This window comes from Lolium rigidum, chromosome 1 (assembly GCF_022539505.1).
Source record: "Lolium rigidum isolate FL_2022 chromosome 1, APGP_CSIRO_Lrig_0.1, whole genome shotgun sequence".
NCBI lineage: Eukaryota > Viridiplantae > Streptophyta > Magnoliopsida > Poales > Poaceae > Lolium > Lolium rigidum.
In genome coordinates, this window is record NC_061508.1 from 201,973,914 (window position 1) to 201,995,012 (window position 21,099).

The following is a 21,099-nucleotide window of genomic DNA, read 5'->3' on the forward strand; positions in this document are numbered from 1 at the left end:
AAACATTACTAACAGCAACAAATATGTATGAACAGAGACTAATAATATTTTTTCTAGATAGCCAGTACTAATACAAGACTAACCCAATTGGAATCACCCAAAAAGATTAAATCTACAATTTTAGGAATTTCTTTGAATCTGACTGTACAGAAAACAAGATCTGTAAGCCATAAATCGTAGAAAAATCCTAAAAATGTGTGGCCACTTGCATTTGAAAGGTAATTAAACAGAGAAGCATACACAATTGGATTTGGGTTCAAATTGTTTCTGAAACTCTCACAAATGGATTGACAAGTTTACTGCATGTTTTCACCATTTGCCTTAACTATGGAGTTGCAGAACAGATAAAGTTTTGAAACTTGTTTGAGATGATTAAGAAAACATTCAGTAATCCTACAGAATTGGAATCACTTAATTAGGTTCAAAAATGGATTTTTGATGAATTAAAACTAACAGCCATGTCTGCAGAACACACAGAAAAAGTTTAATTCACCAAAAATCGTACATAAATCATAAAAATATGAGGTTAGCTGCATCTGAAAGATATTTAATAGGTGTTTCTTACCCAATTGGTTTCATCCAAAAATTCGTTTCCAAGATCCTGGTTTAATTCGACAAAGTCAGATCTGACCAGATCTTGATCTGTGAACCATTTCAATTTCAGGAGGTCATTTGAAGTTAAACCAACGCAAAAATGAAGGAGCTGGAGAGGGCTTTCACCCACAGTTGAGTTTGCTCAAAAAGGTTTTGTAAAACGGGATAAATCTAACAAACATTGATTATGGATGTTTACAGAACTTTATTTACCATGCAAAATCCGTGACGAAATTGAGGATGAGACCAACGCCAAGTTGTAGATCTTTTCAATACCTATCTGTGGAAGTTTGAATCACTCGATTTGGATCTGCTCACAAGATTTGGCGGATTTTACAAGTTCGTATCAGAATCTGAAACAGCAAGATACAGAAATTACTGCAAGGTTTTGGACGAACTTTGCTCAAGAACTTCAGATCTGAGGATAGCTCAACCTTCTCCATGCTTGGACCAACATGCACCTGCATCAAGATCCAATCTAGTGAGAGGAGAAAGGAGAAAGTGAGCTGGGCTCATCAAAGATTAGGGGAGAAGAGAGTGGGAGGGATGCTCTCATGGTGAGGGGAAGCTTGAGGAAGGAGGGAGCTCCATCTTGGTGGCTTTCCATGGCCATGGCCGGCCATGGAGCTAAGGAGGAGCAGCAGCTCGTGGGGAGGAAGGGGGAAGGTATGAGGGAGTGGAGTGTGAAAGAAATGAGCCAAGGGGAGTGGAGGTGGCCGGCCAAGCTCTTATAAAGAGGGAGGATGGTGGCTGCCTCCATTTTGATTGGCTAAGGTGGGTGGCTGCCCATTTATTTGTTGGGGTAGTTGGGAGGCAAGGCTTGCAAGAGAAGTAAATGAAGAGGAGGGGCTGGCCGAATTTCAAGTCATGGCAGGCTCCTTTCTTGTCATGAGCAAGAGAGAAATGTGAGAGAGATGCACAACATTCATGTGAATAGTTCAAGGCATGATGTTGAGAAGATAATGTCAATGAGTGACTTTGATAATGATAAAAATAGGAGTAGATACATATAGATAAAAAAAGGAGTATGAAGGTGACATGTGCCATGAGAATAATGTCCACCACTTTGGTTGAGACCAACTTATGATGAAGATGGTTCCCAAGGTATAGTTGATGAATAAAAGTTTTTATTAGAATTCAAAATTGTAGGATAGGGGTTGGCCACATGCAACAATGCATGAGCATGCTAAGGTAGATGGGATGGTGATGGTGGTTTAGTCAATGATAGATCAAGGTTAAGAGAGAAGGTGAGTGAAGTATCCATATACTCACAAGGATGAACATATTGACATAACTCATCAGTTTATGAGATCAAGGGGATGATGGAAGAGAATATAAAGTATTTGAAACACCTCAATTGTCTAGGGACAATTGGGAATGAACTCAAGTGGAATGGAATTTCAAAATGTTGAGAGAACTAGTTGGAACATAGGAGTTCAAAATGTTCTACTTACTTTCTCAAGTGAAGTAGAGTTTTCTCAAATTTAAAGCAAACAAGAAATGGTATAGGTACCATAAACAAGCCTTTTGTTAAAAAGAAGGCAAGATAGAAAATAATTGTTTTAGAAATCAGTACTAGGTAGAAATGGGATGAGAAAACAAAACTCATTTCAGTTCCTTGTTTTCCTTGAAGAAATATCTTGAAAAGTTTTAGTAAAACTAGAAGTAGTTTTGTGATCAAAACTAGAGAAGGAAAATCAATAGGATTTTTGAGAGAGAAAACTAATTTAGGGAGAAGCGTTTTCAAGGGTAGATGGTGGCTACAAAATGTACCCACCATTCCCACTCTTGGTTTTGTGAAGATTAAACTTGAATAAAAGCAAGAGGTAAAATGGAAGGAAGTGATCTAGTGTTGAATCATTGAATAGGGTACAAGATCAAGTTGAAAATATGAGTTGCAAGGATTGACTGAGACATGCGGGACGTGGAGGTCAAAGAGGATGTTGCATAGATGAGATCCATGCATTGAAGTCAACAATAACAGTGGTGGTTGTTTAGATATCAACTCGCCAAAGTCTGAACATTTTAAGCTCCGTCAACACAGATGGTCGACATGGCCTCAAAACCAACAAGGATGAGTGGGTAAAAGAGAGGGATGTAGCTAGGGGAATATGATCCCAAGTTTTGAATTTAGGATGATTGAGCTAGGTTGTACCACAAGGAGAAAAATCAAGAAGGCACACTCAGGTTGCCATTAGGAGAAGAGTTTGATGTATTAAAAAGGAAAACAGATTTTCCTAAGTCACACATGTGTTTTATTAGATGAGTTGTTTGTTTTACCACTAGAGGTGTTGTTCTAAGAGGTGGCTCAAGACAAAACTCAACAAGAAATCAAGACAATACATCTACCAACAGATCAAGGCAATTCATCACAACAAATAGATCCAGACAATTCATCTAATTAGTCTTTAGAAAAAGTTTTTGTTCCCCCTAATTTTTGCAATAAGGACAACTAAACAGGGTTGTAAAAGTTGGGGTGTGACAAATCTTCCACCCTTAAAATAATCTCATCCCGAGATTACTAAGCGTAGGACTAGAGGGGTTTCAAAGCTTAACGAAAGTTAGACTCCATTCTTCTGTAGATATGCCGTTGTAGAGAAGGTCGTTGCTTCATCTTCTGAGAGTCATGATGGATTCCTGCCGATGGCGAGCTTCATGAAGAGGTTGACTACTCCGGGCAGGTGTTGGATCTGTAGCTTCTTCATGATCCTAGTGGTGCTTCAAGACCGTGGGAGGGGTAGTGCACCCAATGGTGCTTGAGCAGGGTTGAAAACTTTTTAGAGTTAGCTTAAATTTAGTGGAAGACGAAGTCTTCCACCCTTAAAATTGTTCATCGGGGAGGGGCGTTAAGAACCGTAAGCTTCGGCCACGGGTCTTGTCGGCGCTTTCGAAGAAGTCATTGATCTCCCGTCTTGAGTTGAACATCTTCTTGGGGCGTTGTTTAGTCCACGGCTTCGAGGGGAGCTAGTGCAATCCCACGTTTCCAACGTTGTTTTAGAAAGATTTAAAATTTGAGGGTTAGATCCAACTTTTAGTGGAAGACAAAGTCTTCCACCCTTAAGATTTTTCATCGGGCTTTCGGAAAAACTCAGAGCGTCTGCCTTGCGGTCCTGTCGGGGGCTTCTGAAGAAGTCGTTGATCTTCCTTGTTCAGTTGAAGAATCTTCAGGGGCGACGTGCAGACCACAACTTCAAGAGGCACTCTCGGTGTTAACTCAACCATATGGGACGCGCGGTGAGTTAGTAAGTTGAAGAAATGCCTGGTTGGTACCCATATGAAGCAGCAACAGGGGTCGTCGAAGACAATCTTCAGCTGGAGGGTCGGTGCTGACTTATATCAGTTGGTGAGCGGGTAAGTCGCACCTAGCCTTGAGTTCTTGAGGTATCTTCAGGAGCTTCACTTGAGGAGGACCAGATGAACCATGTGATGAAGCTTGTCTTTGACGCTAATGTTCTCTCATCTAGTTAGACGGTGTGTTAGAGGATGGTTTTCAAGAAGATATCCTCGAGGTTAGCGCAATTATATTCCAAGGTTAGACCAAGTTAGTATGTCTTCTCGCAGGGGTGCAGTCAATCTTGAAGGTACGGGCTTCTGCTTTCTTGATGAAGTGGAGATGCTTCAGCGGATCTTGAAGGTATTGGCCTTTGCTTTGTTGGCATAGTAGAGATGCTCCAGCTGATCTTGAAGATAGTCAGTGCAAATAGGGGTTTGGGTTGGTTTTTCCGATGGTTGAAAAATAACTGCTAACGGGTTTAGAGTTAGAGTCTTTCGTTAATCTACCCAACTAACTAGCAGTTAGCAATACATCGGCGAGGCAAACTTTAATCCTATCATTGCATGTGACACCCATACAACCATAACCACAGACAAAATACCACTAACAGAGGCTACTGGTATTTTTCCTAGATGCACAGTAACGAAACAAGATCAACACAATTAGAATCATTCAAAAATATTTATTTTCAATTTTTGAGACTCAAAATACTAACCAGAAACAGTGATCAAGTATTATTTATTAAAAATCGCACAAAAATCCTAAAAATACAAGGTCGGTGGCATCTGAAAGATAATTTCATACTCGGTTCTAGTGCAATTGGAATCACATCAATCATCCCCGCATAACAACATATGCCACGACGGATACCCGAACATAGCCTTTCGCCCATTCGACTTAGCAAGAGGTCCTACCCTATGGAGTATGTACCTCCCCGGCACCGTGGCAGCTCACCTCCCTTTGAGCGTGGCTCCACCGCCAAGCCAGGAGACCCATAGTGTCTTCCGGACGGGTCAGCCCCGAAGGCCTCCCGTTATACTATTGTCCCAACCATGACAACCCGGACTCGGGGGTAACCGTACTCTTGTATAGTTGTGCGGTGCCTCATGCTAAGAAGAACAAACGTCAAGCTAAGCTCCGTGCCCACGTTGGAGTAGATGTGGTTGCACGGGTTAATTGTCACGGGTGAATAATTAGGCGCCAAAGTTTTCGAAAACAAGATTTTCTTTCCAACGATCTTTGCCAAGATCCTTTCCTTTCGTAAACACACGCTTGGGTAAGTCCAACTCACCCAAGGTTTTCAAAAATTCTTTTCCACAAGGTATTTTTCGAAGGGGGTTCCCAACCTATAGTTTTATGGATGAACTAAGATACATCAAGGCATGATGCTAGCCATCATACCACTAAGGATATGATAATTGAGGTGTCAAGGGGATCATACATACTTAGGATAAGCATGCATAGGGACATCATAACTAAGATGATTCAACAAGGGTCATGATGTTAATCATCATACCACTAAGAAGGTGACAATATAAGTGGTCAAGGGGCATACATGCTTAGGGTAAGCATGCCTAACATCAACAAGGGGTTCAACATACTTGGGAATAAGTATGCATAGAGTAGAGGACCAAACATCACACATGATTCAAGGAACCAAGTATATAATGGAACAATGAACACAACAAGAAGGATAAATAGCAAGAGATCAAAAGATGGCTTGCCTTGGTTGGCTTATTTGTCCCTGGACTTCTTCCAACTCTTCAAACAAGAATTCCAACAACATAAATAAATAAAATCCTCGTCCGATTCCACTTCTTCTTCTTCCCCGGAATTGTTCGCATCTATCGCCGGAAAATATAAAAGGAACACAATCAATCATAGTGCACCAGCAAAACAAACATACAACAACCATAACTAATCATGTAGCCAAGGTATAACATACTAAGGACTTATAGACACCACAAAACAAATTTAAGAGTTTTAATTTAGAAAACCCCATTTATTTACCTAGTAGAGACATGAGTGCATCACAACTTAGCAATTGCCTCTCTCGGTTATCACCATGGTATAAACCAATTATCCCCTGGTAGATAACATCATAAAGAGGACAAAAGCATTAGTTTGGCATCAAACACATTCACAACAATTTCAAACATTTTTGGAAAAGTAGAAATCAGTTTTCCTAATTTAATTTGCTCACTTAACATTATACAAAAATAGGAAGCAAACCATATACCACATCATTTGAAAACTTAAGCAAAACAAAAGAGCTAAAGTTAGGTTGCAGAGGTTTTGTTTTGCAAGCATAAAACAAAGGTTGCCCATCTCTACTAAAAAGAGTTGGTCAAGGGTTTTAAATAAACCGAAAAGTTTTACTTCAACAATGCATGTCACACATAAACATTACTAACAGCAACAAATATGTATGAACAGAGACTAATAATATTTTTCCTAGATAGCCAGTACTAATACAAGACTAACCCAATTAGAATCACCCAAAAAGATTAAATCTACAATTTTAGGAATTTCTTTGAATCTGACTGTACAGAAAACAAGATCTGTAAGCCATAAATCGTAGAAAAATCCTAAAAATGTGTGGCCACTTGCATTTGAAAGGTAATTAAACAAGAGAAGCATACACAACTGGATTTGGGTTCAAATTGTTTCGAAACTCTCACAAATGGATTGACAAGTTTACTGCATGTTTTCACCATTTGCCTTAACTATGGAGTTGCAGAACAGTATAAAGTTTTGAAACTTGTTTGAGATGATTAAGAAAACATTCGTTAATCCTACAGAATTGGAATCACTTAATTAGGTTCAAAAATGGATTTTTGATGAATTAAAAACTAACAGCCATGTCCGCAGAATACACAGAATAAGTTTAATTCACCAAAAATCGTACATAAATTATAAAAATATGAGGTTAGCTGCATCTGAAAGATATTGAGTAGGTGTTTCTTACCCAATTGGTTTCATCCAAAAATTCGTTTTCAAGCTCCCGGTTTAATTCGACAAAGTCAGATCTGACCAGATCTTGATCTCGTGAACCATTTCAATTTCAGGAGGTCATTTGAAGTTAAACCAACGCAAAAATGAAGGAGCTGGAGAGGGCTTTCACCCACAGTTGAGTTTGCTCAAAAAGGTTTTGTAAAACGGGATAAATCTAACAAACAGTGATTATGGATGTCTACAGAACTTTATTTACCATGCAAAATCCGTGACGAATTTGAGGATGAGACCAACGCCAAGTTGTATATATTTTCAATACCTATCTGTGGAAGTTTGAATCACTCGATTTGGATCTGCTCACAAGATTTGGCGGATTTTACAAGTTCGTACCAGAATCTGAAACAGCAAGATACAGAAATTACTGCAAGGTTTTGGACGAACTTTGCTCAAGAACTTCAGATCCGAGGATAGCTCAACCTTCTCCATGCTTGGACCAACATGCACCTGCATCAAGATCCAATCTAGTGAGAGGAGAAAGGAGAAAGTGAGCTGGGCTCATCAAAGATTAGGGGAGAAGAGAGTGGGACTGATGCTCTCATGGTGAGGGGAAGCTTGAGGAAGGAGGGGAGCTCCATCTTGGTGGCTTTCCATGGCCATGGCCGGCCATGGAGCTAAGGAGGAGCAGCAGCTCGTGGGGAGGAAGGGGGAGGAAGGTATGAGGGAGTGGAGTGTGAAAGAAATGAGCCAAGGGGAGTGGAGGTGGCCGGCCAAGCTCTTATAAAGAGGGAGGATGGTGGCTGCCTCCATTTTGATTGGCTAAGGTGGGTGGCTGCCCATTTATTTGTTGGGGTAGTTGGGAGGCAAGGTTTGCAAGAGAAGGAAATGAAGAGGAGGGGCTGGCCGAATTTCAAGTCATGGCCGGCTCCTTTCTTGTCATGAGCAAGAGAGAAATGTGAGAGAAATGCACAACATTCATGTGAATAGTTCAAGGCATGATGTTGAGAAGATAATGTCAATGACTGACTTTGATAATGATAAAAATAGGAGTAGATACATATAGATAAAAAAAGGAGTATGAAGGTGACATGTGCCATGAGAATAATCTCCACCACTTTGGTTGAGACCAATTTATGATGAAGATGGTTCCCAAGGTATAGTTGATGAATAAAAGTTTTTATTAGAATTCAAAATTGTAGGATAGGGGTTGGCCACATGCAACAATGCATGAGCATGCCAAGGTAGATGGGATGGTGATGGTGGTTTAGTCAATGATAGAGCAAGGTTAAGAGAGAAGGTGAGTGAAGTATCCATATACTCACAAGGATGAACATATTGACATAACTCATCAATTTATGAGATCAAGGGGATGATGGAAGAGAATATAAAGTATTTGAAACACCTCAATTGTCTAGGGACAATTGGGAATGAACTCAAGTGAAATGGAATTTGAAAATGTTGAGAGAACTAGTTGGAACATATGAGTTCAAAATGTTCTACTTACTTTCTCAAGTGAAGTAGAGTTTTCTCAAATTTAAAGCAAACAAGAAATGGTATAGGTACCATAAACAAGCCTTTTTTAAAAAAGAAGGCAAGATAGAAAATAATTGTTTTAGAAATCAGTACTAGGTAGAAATGGGATGAGAAAACAAAACCCATTTCAGTTCCTTGTTTTCCTTGAAGAAATATCTTGAAAAGTTTTAGTAAAACTAGAAGTAGTTTTGTGATCAAAACTAGAGAAGGAAAATCAATAGGATTTTTGAGAGAGAAAACTAATTTAGGGAGAAGCGTTTTCAAGGGTAGATGGTGGCTACAAAATGTACCCACCATTCCCACTCTTGGTTTTGTGAAGATTAAACTTGAATAAAAGTAAGAGGTAAAATGGAAGGAAGTGATCTAGTGTTGAATCATTGAATAGGGTACAAGATCAAGTTGAAAATATGAGTTGCAAGGATTGACTGAGACATGCAGGACGTGGAGGTCAAAGAGGATGTTGCATAGATGAGATCCATGCATTGAAGTCAACAATAACAGTGGTGGTTGTTTAGATATCAACTGCCAAAGTCTGACCATTTTAAGCCCGTCAACACAGATGGTCGACATGGCCTCAAAACCAACAAGGATGAGTGGGTAAAAGAGAGGGATGTAGCTAGGGGAAGATGATCCCAAGTTTTGAATTTAGGATGATTGAGCTAGGTTGTACCACAAGGAGAAAAATCAAGAAGGCACACTCAGGTTGCCATCAGGAGAAGAGTTTGATGTATTAAAAAGGAAAACAATTTTTCCTAAGTCACACATGTGTTTTATTAGATGAGTTGTTTGTTTTACCACTAGAGGTGTTGTTCTAAAATGTGGCTCAAGACAAAACTCGACAAGAAATCAAGACAATACATCTACCAACAGATCAAGGCAATTCATCACAACAAACAGATCCAGACAATTCATCTAATTAGTCTTTAGAAAAAGTTTTTGTTCCCCCTAATTTTTGCAATAAGGACAACTAAACAGGGTTGTAAAAATTGGGGTGTGACAGTAATATTGATCTCACCACAGGGAGATAAGATGAGATATATTTTTCGGATGAACTTTTCGCTCCCGACAAATAATGAAGCAGAATATGAGGCGTTATTTCATGGGATATGGCTAAGGAATGTGGAGCAACCCGCTTGGATATTTATGGTGATTCAAATCTCGTGGTATAGCAGTCGATGAATCTATGCGATGCAGTTAGTGATAACATGATCGCTTACCGTCAACTATACCAATCTATGGAAGCCAAATTTGAAGGATGCGAGCTTAAACACATCGGGAGAGCCAGCAATGAGGAAGCCGATGCTCTAGTGAATATAGGGTCCACATGTTCCCCTATCCCAGATGGTGTCTTTTATGAAGTTATTGCCCAAAGATCGATTAAAGAGAAAGTATCGGCACTCTCCGGAAGGGTCGACCGATAGTTCAACAAGTAAAGAGGATGTCGAAAGTCCCGCACTACGGCCTAGCGAGCAAGTATTCCTTCTCGAACCTCGTTTGGACCGAGCCTTTCTTAGCATATTTGATGGAGCAAAAGTTACCAGATGCGGAGGCCAAACGTATCGTACGACGATCTAAGGCCTTTACTATAGTTGATGGTGAACTTTACAAGCGCAACATCTCTAGTATATTTCAAAGGTGTATCGCCATTGACGATGGCAAAGCTCTTCTGCGGGAAATACATGAAGGAACTTGTGGTCACCATGCAAGTAGTAGGGCCCTCACAGCCAAAGCTTTCAGAGCAGGGGTTTTATTGGCCAACGGCCGCGTCGATGCCCGAGACTTGGTAAAAAAGTGCGATCCTTGTCAACGTTTTGCACCAAAACCACATGCACCCGCAACGTACTTAATGACAATACCATTGGCATGACCTTTTGCACAATGGGGACTCGATCAAGTTGGTCCGCTGCCGAGATCATCGCCGGGAGGGCACACATACCTATTGGTCGCGATCGACAAGTTCACCAAATGGATCAAAGCCATACTAGTCATAGATCAAACATCTAAAACCGATGTTAAGTTCTTCGAAGGAATAACTTGTCGTTTCGGCATGCCTCATAGCATCATTATAGATAATGGAAGTAATTTTGATTCCAAGGAGTTCCGCAAATTCTGCGATGATGGTAATATCCAGCTTAAATTTTCCTCGGTTGCACATCCTCAAACCAATGGTCAGGTCGAAAGGATAAACGGCTTAATATGTGACGGTATTAAAAAGCATCTGACAGGCGCAGCTGGAGCTTGGGTCGAAGAATTGCCATCGGTGCTATGGAGCCTACGGACTACACCAAACATGTCAACCAAATATACTCCATTTTTCCTCGTGCACGGAGCCGAAGCTATCTTGCCAGCCGATGTTCGTTTTGAAGCTCCCCGAGTGACCGCGTACACGGAGGCAAGTTCCAATATTGCACTAGAAGATGTCGTATACCTTCTTGATGAAGCTCGAGACATTGCTTTAGCGTAACGAATATATATCAACAGGCAATTCGAAATTACCACAGTCGAAGAGTTCGCAACCGTGGATTCAACATTGGTGACATGGTGTTACGACTGAAGCAGGAAAGAACTCTAAAACATGAGTCTCCATGGGAAGGGCCATTCATAGTCACCGAAGTTATACCAGGAGGAGCTTATCGGCTCAAGAATCCTGCTTCAGGCAAGGACGTCGACAATCCGTGGAGCGTCGCCCACCTGTGGCGATTCTACTCATAGGACACATCTCCTCTTTATTCGCTATATGAAGGCTTCTCAGTCTGTTACATATTATGAATAAAATTCTTCATTGGGCTCCTATCTTTATTGAATTCATTACTCGAACAATTGTTCGAATCCTCTTTTTAGCTAACTACTCCTATCGGGAGCTTCGGCTATAACTGCATGATACACGGCCAAAATCGATAACACTCGAGGGCTACTTACATTACCGATAGTTAATTAATACTCCCATCGAGAGTTATGATTATCGATACGAAACAAACCATCCAAGCCTCAAGATAATTCGCGAGTGTTGCAGTCGATGGAAACAATATTACTTACAAAAAGGCTCATACCGGTGCACCGTGTGACGAAGCCAAATACATAAAGCGCCTAAATCCCCCGTTCATTCGATGGTGTCGCTCTTACAAAACATACAAAATGAATCTGCAAATAATGCAAAATACAACGGAGTCGTCGGGTGAGCAGGCTGACTTGATCACTCAGCCGCCCCGATAAAAACTTTTCATCGAGCTAACAAGTTCAAAAAACAAATGATGTAACACATCAAAGTACACATAAGATTACTCCTTGTAGCGCAAGGTTATATATACATAATTTCATGACATGGCTTCTTGGTCTTCTAGAGCCTTCAAATCCCTCTCAATTCCTGTCTCCATACGAGAAATAATAGTATATGCATGATGTCTGGCTATGGAATAATACTGGTCTAATCTCCTATTAGCATTTGCTATGACCTCCAAATCTAAGGTCGGATGGCAGGCTAAAACAGAGGCAAGTGCAAATTCGGCTCCAACAAGAAGTTCCTTCCGCACCAGCAATCGAATTCTCTCAAGATTCTTAAATCGAGTAAACAAAGCAGACAAAGTCTCGGCTGCTGAGTCCAGTGGAAACAAGGTTTTCCATACCATCGAGAGATGAGCGTGTTACTTGTCAAATAATAATGCACCTTCTCCACTCTATGCTCAAATTTAGCCACATCTACAGCTTTTGGTCGATCTGACCACAGTTCATGTTTCGGGTGAGAGACATCGGTCATTTCTTCGATCTTTTCATGAATTCGCATGTTCTCTTATGATTCATCAAAAGCCACGACTGTTGAAATACCAAAAAATAGTTAGAGAAGTATTACTTAGCAAGTAAAATGATGGAAATTGGAAGGGGTCTAGGTGCTCACTGCTTAAGCATTCAGTAGCAGCACGGAGGCAATCTAGAGCATGCTGCTCGATTGCAGTAGCAATCTCGCTCTTCCTTTTCACCAATGCTGCCATGGCATGAAGATTGGTTATGTCTTTGTTCAATCGAGAAATTTGATCGCGCAAAACGACGAACAAGTTCATATTCATCGATAGCCGAAGGATTCAAAGAAGAGTTAGCACGAGAAGAAGTTGAAGGAATCTGCAACACAGTTTTTTCCAACTCAGAAGAGCATGAATAAAAACTCCCATCAGGAGTGCATCTATTACATCCAGAAGATTGTTGGTGTTGGCAACAGAGCCAGTACGAAGCAAACCTAGATTAAACTACATCAAGTATAATTACAATAATGGAGCAAGAGATATTTCAAGGTTGATCCGATGATGAATCAGGTGCAGCCTTAGGCGCAGCTTTGGTCTTCCCTTCATCGACTAGCTTGAGAAGTTGGCTAGAACAGATCACTGCTGACTATTTGAAAGGCTCAAGGCTGACTAGGCAATTGTTTTCATCTACGGGTAGTGCGTTAGACAACTTTTCCAGATCTGAACCTAGCCCGTGCCCCATCAGTAGTTGGAAAGTAAGAACCGGCCCAAATAGACGGGAGCGTCGCTTAAGTACCTCTATAGCCTCAGAAGAATCGACAAAGAAAGTCTCTGCCATTTCCCCAAGGGTCTTATTTTGGTTCACCTTCGGGAATATCAGCGAGAATAACTTGGACATAGCTCCCTTGGTTTTTTGTAAAAGGGCAAGGACTTGGACATTGGAGTCACTAGCAAGCGAAAGGGCGTCAGACATGGAATCCTCCCAAAGCTTGCGAGCACGATTGATAGGCATATCGGCAGCATCTGGAAAGACACGAATAAGCAATCCAGAAGATAGTATTGGAAAGATACTATGCAAAAAGGAACTTACTTAGCAAGTTCGTGATCGATTCACGGAGGGCGCCTTCTTTTTCATCGGCTGCAATGGCAGTCTCGCGTCTAGCCTCTTGCTCATCCTTCATTTTCTCCTTCAGCTTCTTTAGCTCATCTTTTAGAAGGATGTTCTCGTTCTGAGCATTTTTGGAATCAAGCCGAGTGAATTGATCAGCGAAATCTGCCACAACATCAATTGTGGTGAAAATCGGCTGGAAAAAAGAAGATGAAGAATCTTAGTCGAATTAATAAATAAGTCAAGAATATCAAGCTGAGTGGATTTATTTACATGATCACGAGCTATTGGAGGAGCAGGGGCGCCAACGGAAGGATTAACCTTCGACACGGGAACCTTGCCCACAGTCGTCCTTGAAGGGGGCGTTGCATCAGCAGGCAAAGGATTCGACTCCTTGGCTGACTCAATCTTCCCAGAAATAAACTTAGCCCTCTTTGCGAGAGGAACTTCATCATCGTCATCAGAACTGGTTGAAAACAGGGACATAGATTACATGAGTCCAAGAAAGCTGGTTCCAAAGGGAAAAGTGGAGACTTACAGGTCCAAGTCATCTTCGACAGCAAAGAAGTATCTCGAACTCTTCGCAGCCGGAGGAGGCGACGCAGTTTCATCGGCATCATTATCTTGTCCGCTAGGACTCGATTTAGCTGTCATCATCAAATCTTTGTTAATCCTCCTGCACCGCATATCCCTAATGCGAGCATCTTCTTCAGGAGCTTCGTCTTCTTGGACGTCGCTGATGTTGAGAGCATGCTGCGCATCTTCGATTTCCTCTGAATCGTCGTCATCATCCTCTAACTCTACCCCACTTTCGGTTGTAGGAGGGTAGCACTGAGCGACGGTGGAAGCCTGCCGACAGAAAAAAAACTGTTAAAAGTTCAAACAAGGAAATAGAAACATCATTTGGAACAAGTATGGAGAAGATTACCTCGGCAGGAAGATGTTTGAAATCAAATGGAGGTCGAGCCGAAGTCAGGACAATGTCGTCCTTCTGGCTGAAGCGAGTAAGGCGCCGCACCTCGTCACGGAGTTCCTTGTCAGACATCTCGGCTGCACTAACTCTCAACTTATCATCTTTACCGACGTACAACCACAGTTGATGAGGTCGAGACATTAATGGTTGCACCCGACGTACCGCACATTGTTAGACCCGCTGCATTCTTCAGGTCTAAGACCTTTTTGAAATGTTGATCGGCTGTGGCACTTTCTTCAATGGTCAAGGTGTTCCGCCAGGATTTCTTCGGCGTATCAACTAGGACATCTTCAAACAGGGGCAAGTTAGAGCGCCGTCCGGCTATTGGAGTGTCTCACAGGTAGAACCATTTCTATTGCCAGCCCTGTACTGATTCCTTCACCGGGAAGTCGAGGTAGTCAGCCTCTTTTCTAACGACAAAACAGACACCGCCAACAAAGGGAGGACCGTCATTGCCGTTGTGGCGTTTGACGTAGAAGATTTTCCTCCACAAACCCCAGTGAGGATCTATGCCGAGGAACGCCTCACACAAGGTGACGAAGATGGAAAGATGTAGAATGGAATTTGGGGTCAGCTGCCAGAGCTGAATCCCATAGAAAAAGAGAAGGGAGCGAAGGAACTCGTGGGCAGGAAGCGAAAGCCCACGAAACAAGAAGGAGACGAACATAACAGTGAAGCCCTTGGGAGGCCTTGGGCGAGAGGATGAACCTGGGAGGCGAATGTCATCATCGGCTGATGAGATGAAGCCGAGCGTGCGCAGCTTGTTAACATCGCGGTCTGAGATGGTGGAGGCGCGCCAATTGTGGCAGACCTTGCCAGGGCCTAACGAAGGACCTGGTTCAGCGGTTCCCTTCCTTTTGCCCATGATTCTCGAGTTCTTGGAAGAAGGAACAGCGGTGAGAGAAGAGATTGAGAAAGAAGATGAGCAGTATGGTGGCGTAAAAAGTGAAAATAGTGAAGGGGCCATTATTTATAGCAAGGACTGTTGGGGAATCGTGGCCATAACTCTAGCAATCGTGGGGAGCTGGACGAGGATCTGATTGTACACGTGTCCAAGCAAGAGAAACGAAACCGGCGGTCCACTACCCCCACTACGCGCGGAAATCGAGGGGGGCACCTCGGTCAATGCGCAAGCACTAGTCATTTCCTGAACTGACCGCGCAGAAGTAGGGTGGGTCCGTTAGGTCACGTTCTGTCAATCAAACCGCAGCAATTGCTACGTCACCCATGATGTCATCAGAAGTATTGATTTCGCAAGGAGCATCTGAAGGAAAATGAAACTATCGAGTGGTTCAACTTGAGTCTACACACGTATCCAAGCATCCGCGCCTAGACTCAGGGGCTACTCCCATCGGGAGCGCTGGACACGCACCCGATAAAATTATGAACTCGAAAGTTTTTTGCGCGGCCCAGGATCATGCCCGGGGACTTGATTCTGTGTAGGGTAATGTTGTTTTGCCATCGACAGTTAACCGGTAAAAACCGGGCACGTTACCCAATATCCTTTACGTACTAAATCTTGCCTGGAAAAAATGAACACCCGATAAAAGGAAAAATATCGGATAACCTTAACAAGTTGAGAAAACTTCGGCAGAAGGGAAACGTTCGAGTAGTACAACTTGAGTCTACGCACGGTTGCAATCATCCGTACCTAGACTCGGGGGCTACTCCCATCGGAAGCGCTAGACGCACACCCGATAAAAGAAGACGCCGCTCGTTACAAGGAGGACAAGACCTATCGGCTAAGGTGAATATTCGACAGAAGGCATGCTTTAGTCCCTGCCCGAAGTATCTTCGGCAAAGCACTCGGGGGCTGCTGATGTGGGCATTACCCTTCGGGTAACTAATGTTGCACTACCTCTTGCGTCCCAACCAGGGGCCCATGAAGGCAGTCAATGGCCAGGTGGGCCACTACGTCGGTTCCAAAGAAAAATCCTTGAAGAACAAGACACGGAGACGAAGAATACAAGGAAATCTTAGAACTAGGATCCTTTGTAACCTAGTCATACCCGGACAGATCTCTTAAGACCTGGCTCCCAATATAATGGCCAGGAGAGATGCTGCCGAGGACACGCGTAATCTTAGCAATCAGAGCCACCGCAAGTCTAGAGCTAGGTCCCTGAAGAGCTTAGTCTCTCGATAAGATCATAGCTGAAATCTTCGGCACCCCATTGTAACCCGATATTTTTATAATCAAGATCAGACAGGCAGGACGTAAGGGTTTTACCTCATCGAGGGCCCCGAACCCGGGTAAATCGCTCTCCCCGCTTGTTTGATAACCGATGTCTCGTGTCGCCCTACATGATTCCATCTACCCTAAGCCCCATACGGAGGGCATTGCCGAGGAGTACTCTCGACAAGCGCCCGTAACAATACCGACTATTCGAAATACCTCCATTATCAATCAAGCTTTCATCTTTATCCGCAAATATTCTAATTGCATCTTTAGTTATTACTTGTTCTCGATTTTAGGTAGGAATTAAGACCTTCCGGTCTCCCGGAGATTGTTCTAGCGATTGCATTGACGCAAGAGTTTTGCACGTGTAGTTAGATCGTCAAGCATGAACTCCACCAACAAATCGATCTTTCTACATCTCAACGGAAGATCGAACACATTTGCCCTATCACATTTACTTTACTTTGTATCTATTATATTTTTATGTGTAGGTTCACTCATTTTGATTTGTATCTGTTAATGTAGGAGGCATCAAATTGATCTACCAAGAACAAGAAATCACAACAAAACAACACCGAGATTTGGTAACGCAAGGTGGCGGATTCCTAAATCTACGGGCATGCTTTACCGGGTGCTCCTCCCGAGGTACTATCACGATATCTTCGACGACAAAACCACCGAGGTGTACAGACACATCAGATCTGGAACGGCACATCGGTCCAGCGTCCCTGCCACGGACGTCAGACCGTCCCCGAAAATCAATCTTGTCTCTAACCTACAATTTATGTCTAGTCTATTTTAGTTACTCTTGGTGCTTTTATATATTAGACCACGTTACATAGTTTGAATCCAACACATAATTATAAGTCCAACCGTAGCACTACTTATACACATATTCAACACATACACTAGTGGAAAACAGTGGCATTTGATCCGGTGGTATGACCCTTTTGTCGCGGGCGGCCAGCACGCGACAAGAGAGGCGCGACAAAAGGGTCCACCTTTGTCGCGGGTCGCTACGACCCGCGACATAAGGTCCACCATGTGGCAGCCGCGGGCGCGCAGGGCACAGCCCTTTGTCGCGGCGGTACTACCACCCGCGACAAAAGGCCCTCTATGTGGCGCGCGCACAACGCCGCCGCTTTAGGTTTGAGGGGTGCAGCAACCCCCCCCCCCCCCCCCGCCACCGACCGCCTGTTATTTCATTTTTTTCATTCGAAAATAAAAGTTGCATATATTTGTACGCTACTAGAAGTTGTACACGTTCATTCATTATATATATATAGATCGATCAAACAAATATTGGAAGCAAAAGTCGATTCCCCTTACACATATTCGTAGATTCCCTACATATATACATGGAGCTCACGATCGACAAGCGGTACTAACGACCGTCTATTTGGAGGTAGAGCATCTATTTGGACTAAACAAGCCTTTGTTGTTTATTACTTCTCTAACCAAAAGTCCCGCCGCTTCCTCCGCGATTCCTAGTGCGTGTTCCTTTGGTTGGAGTCTCGTCCCGCATGAAGTCGACCTATATACGAAAATGAGATGAGTATGACTATATCACTCTTGATAACGAAATATTGATGATAATAAATAAAGTTGTGAATGTTATTGCTCACGTCGAATTTATTTTTGTTCTCGCTTCTCGCTGGTTAACATGCGAATGGACTCGCAAACATAGTATCCACATAGATTCGTCCCTTGTGGCCGTCGGGGGCACGGTGACAGGAGTAAATGTTAGCTTCTTTGCAAAGGTAATCTCCTTATGATGATTCTTCAAAGCTTGCCAAGCCCTGCCAGGCAAAAGAATGATTGAATGAGTGGATAATTAATTGATATCTCACGAAAGATAAAGCGCGGCGATGAAGGAAATTACACTTGGAGCAACTTCTGCAAGTCCTGGAACCCGTCCACGCCTCTACTCAGTGGGTCTCTTACTTCAACTATTCCCTTATCAGGTTGAATGTCTAGTAGAATCCAAAGGAAGCTGCACATGTTATGCATATACATCAGTGAATTACACTTAACATCGAGTAAGAAAAATTGAATGTGCATAAAAGATCATTAAGACTCTCACTCGTAGTTGTAAGGAAACAATATTGAATCACAGTAAATATTTCTCCCCCAAAAACCTTAGTAGGTTTCCCCCGTTTCTTCGCGTTTATGCTTCACCGTTTCAACATGTATTTTATCCGGGTCAATAAACCCAACATTGATAATATTATTACTTTTGCATTCACTGATCTTCGCCTGCATAAGAGAACACATAAGATATAATGAGTATATATATGCAATGAAAACGAAAATGAACTGAATGAAAATGAACTTGTATGTAGTTAACAACTTACAAGCAATAGCAACTCATGAGAGATTTGTCGAGGGCATCTAGATTGAATAACCGCCGTAGTTCATTCATCTCAATATGGATCTCCTCCTTTCGGTAGTAATATTCCCATGGTATACTCGCCACGATGTACATTATGTTCTCCTTGCATGCATCAAGGTACTCGATACGTCTCCGACGTATCGATAATTTCTTATGTTCTATGCCATATTATTGATGATACCTACATGTTTTATGCACACTTTATGTCATATTCGTGCATTTTCCGGAACTAACCTATTAGCAAGATGCCGAAGTGCCGCTCTCGTTTTCTCGCTGTTTTTGGTTTCGTAAATCCTAGTAACGAAATATTCTCGGAATTGGACGAAACAAAGACCCAGTGGCCCTATTTTTCCACGGAGCTTCCGTAAGACCGAAGAACACACGAAGTGGGGCCACGAGGTGGCCAAGCTACAGGGCGGCGCGGCCCAAGCCCCGGCCGCGCCGACCTATAGCGTGGGCCCCTCGTTAGCCCCCGACTCGCCTCTTCCGCCTACTTAAAGCCTCCGTCGCGAAACCCCCGATGCGAAAAACCACGATACGGACAACCTTACGGAGACGCCGTCGCCGCCGATCCCATCTCGGGCGATTCTGGAGATCTCCTCCGGCACCCCGCCGGAGAGGGGATTCATCTCCCGGAGGACTCTACACCGCCATGGTCGCCTCCGGAGTGATGAGTGAGTAGTTCACCCCCGGACTATGGGTCCATAGCAGTAGCTAGATGGTTGTCTTCTCCTCATTGTGCTTCATTGTTGGATCTTGTGAGCTTCCTAACATGATCAAGATCATCTATCCGTAATTCTATATGTTGTGTTTGTCGGGATCCGATGGATAGAGAATACCATGTCATGTTAATTATCAAGTTATTATACATGTGTTGTTTATGATCTTGCATGCTCTCCGTTTCTAGTAGAGGCTCTGGCCAAGTTTTTACTTTTAACTCCAAGAGGGAGTACTTATGCTCGATAGTGGGTTCATGCCTGCATTGACACCTGGGGGAGTGACAGAAACCCCTAAGGTTGTGTTGTGCTGTTGCCACTAGGGATAAAACATTGGCGCTATGTCCGAGGATGTAGTTGTTGATTACATTACGCACCATACTTGATGCAATTGTCTGTTGCTTTGCAACTTAATACTGGAGGGGTTCGGATGATAACCTGAAGGTGGACTTTTAGGCATAGATGCAGTTGGATGGCGGTCTATGTACTTTGTCGTAATGCCCAATTAAATCTCACTATACTTATCATGTCATGTATGTGCATTGTTATGCCCTCTCTATTTGTCAATTGCCCGACTGTAATTTGTTCACCCAACATGCTTTTATCTTATGGGAGAGACACCTCTAGTGAACTCGTGGACCCCGGTCCATTCTTTTAATACCGAAATACAAATCTGTCGCAATACTTGTTTTACTATTTTCTCTGCAAACAATCATCTTCCACACAATACGGTTAATCCTTTGTTACGAGCAAGCCGGTGAGATTGACAACCTCACTCGTTTCGTTGGCGCAAAGTACTTTGGTTGTGTTGTGCGAGTTCCACGTTGGCGCCGGAATCTCGGTGTTGCGCCGCACTACATCCCGCCGCCATCAACCTTCAACGTGCTTCTTGGCTCCTCCCGGTTCGATAAACCTTGGTTTCTTTCTGAGGGAAAACTTGCCGCTGTGCGCATCATACCTTCCTCTTGGGGTTGCCCAACGAACGTGTGAAATACACGCCATCAAGCATATTTTCCTGCGTCGTTGTCGGGGAGATCAAGACACGCTGCAAGGGGAGTCTCCACTTCTCAATCTCTTTACTTTGTTTTTGTCTTGCTTTATTTTATTTACTACTTTGTTTGCTGCACTTACATCAAAACACAAAAAAATTAGTTGCTAGCTTTACTTTATTTACTATCTTGTTTGCTATATCAAAAACACAAAAAAAATTAGTTTACTTGCATTTACTTTATCTAGTTTGCTTTATTTACTATTGCTAAAATGGCCAACCCTGAAAATACTAAGTTGTGTGACTTCACTAGCACAAATAATAATGATTTCCTATGCACACCTATTGCTCCACTTGCTACTACAACGAGAATTCTTTGAAATTAAACCTGCTTTACTTAATCTTGTTATGCGAGAGCAATTTTCCGGTGTTAGTTCCGATGATGCCGCTGCCCATCTCAATAATTTTGTTGAACTATGTGAAATGCAAAAATATAAAGATGTAGATGGTGACATTATAAAATTAAAATTGTTTCCTTTCTCATTAAGAGGAAGAGCTAAAGATTGGTTGCTATCTCTCGCCTAAGAATAGTATTGATTCCTGGACTAAATGCAAGGATGCTTTTATTGGTAGATATTATCCCCCTGCTAAAATTATAT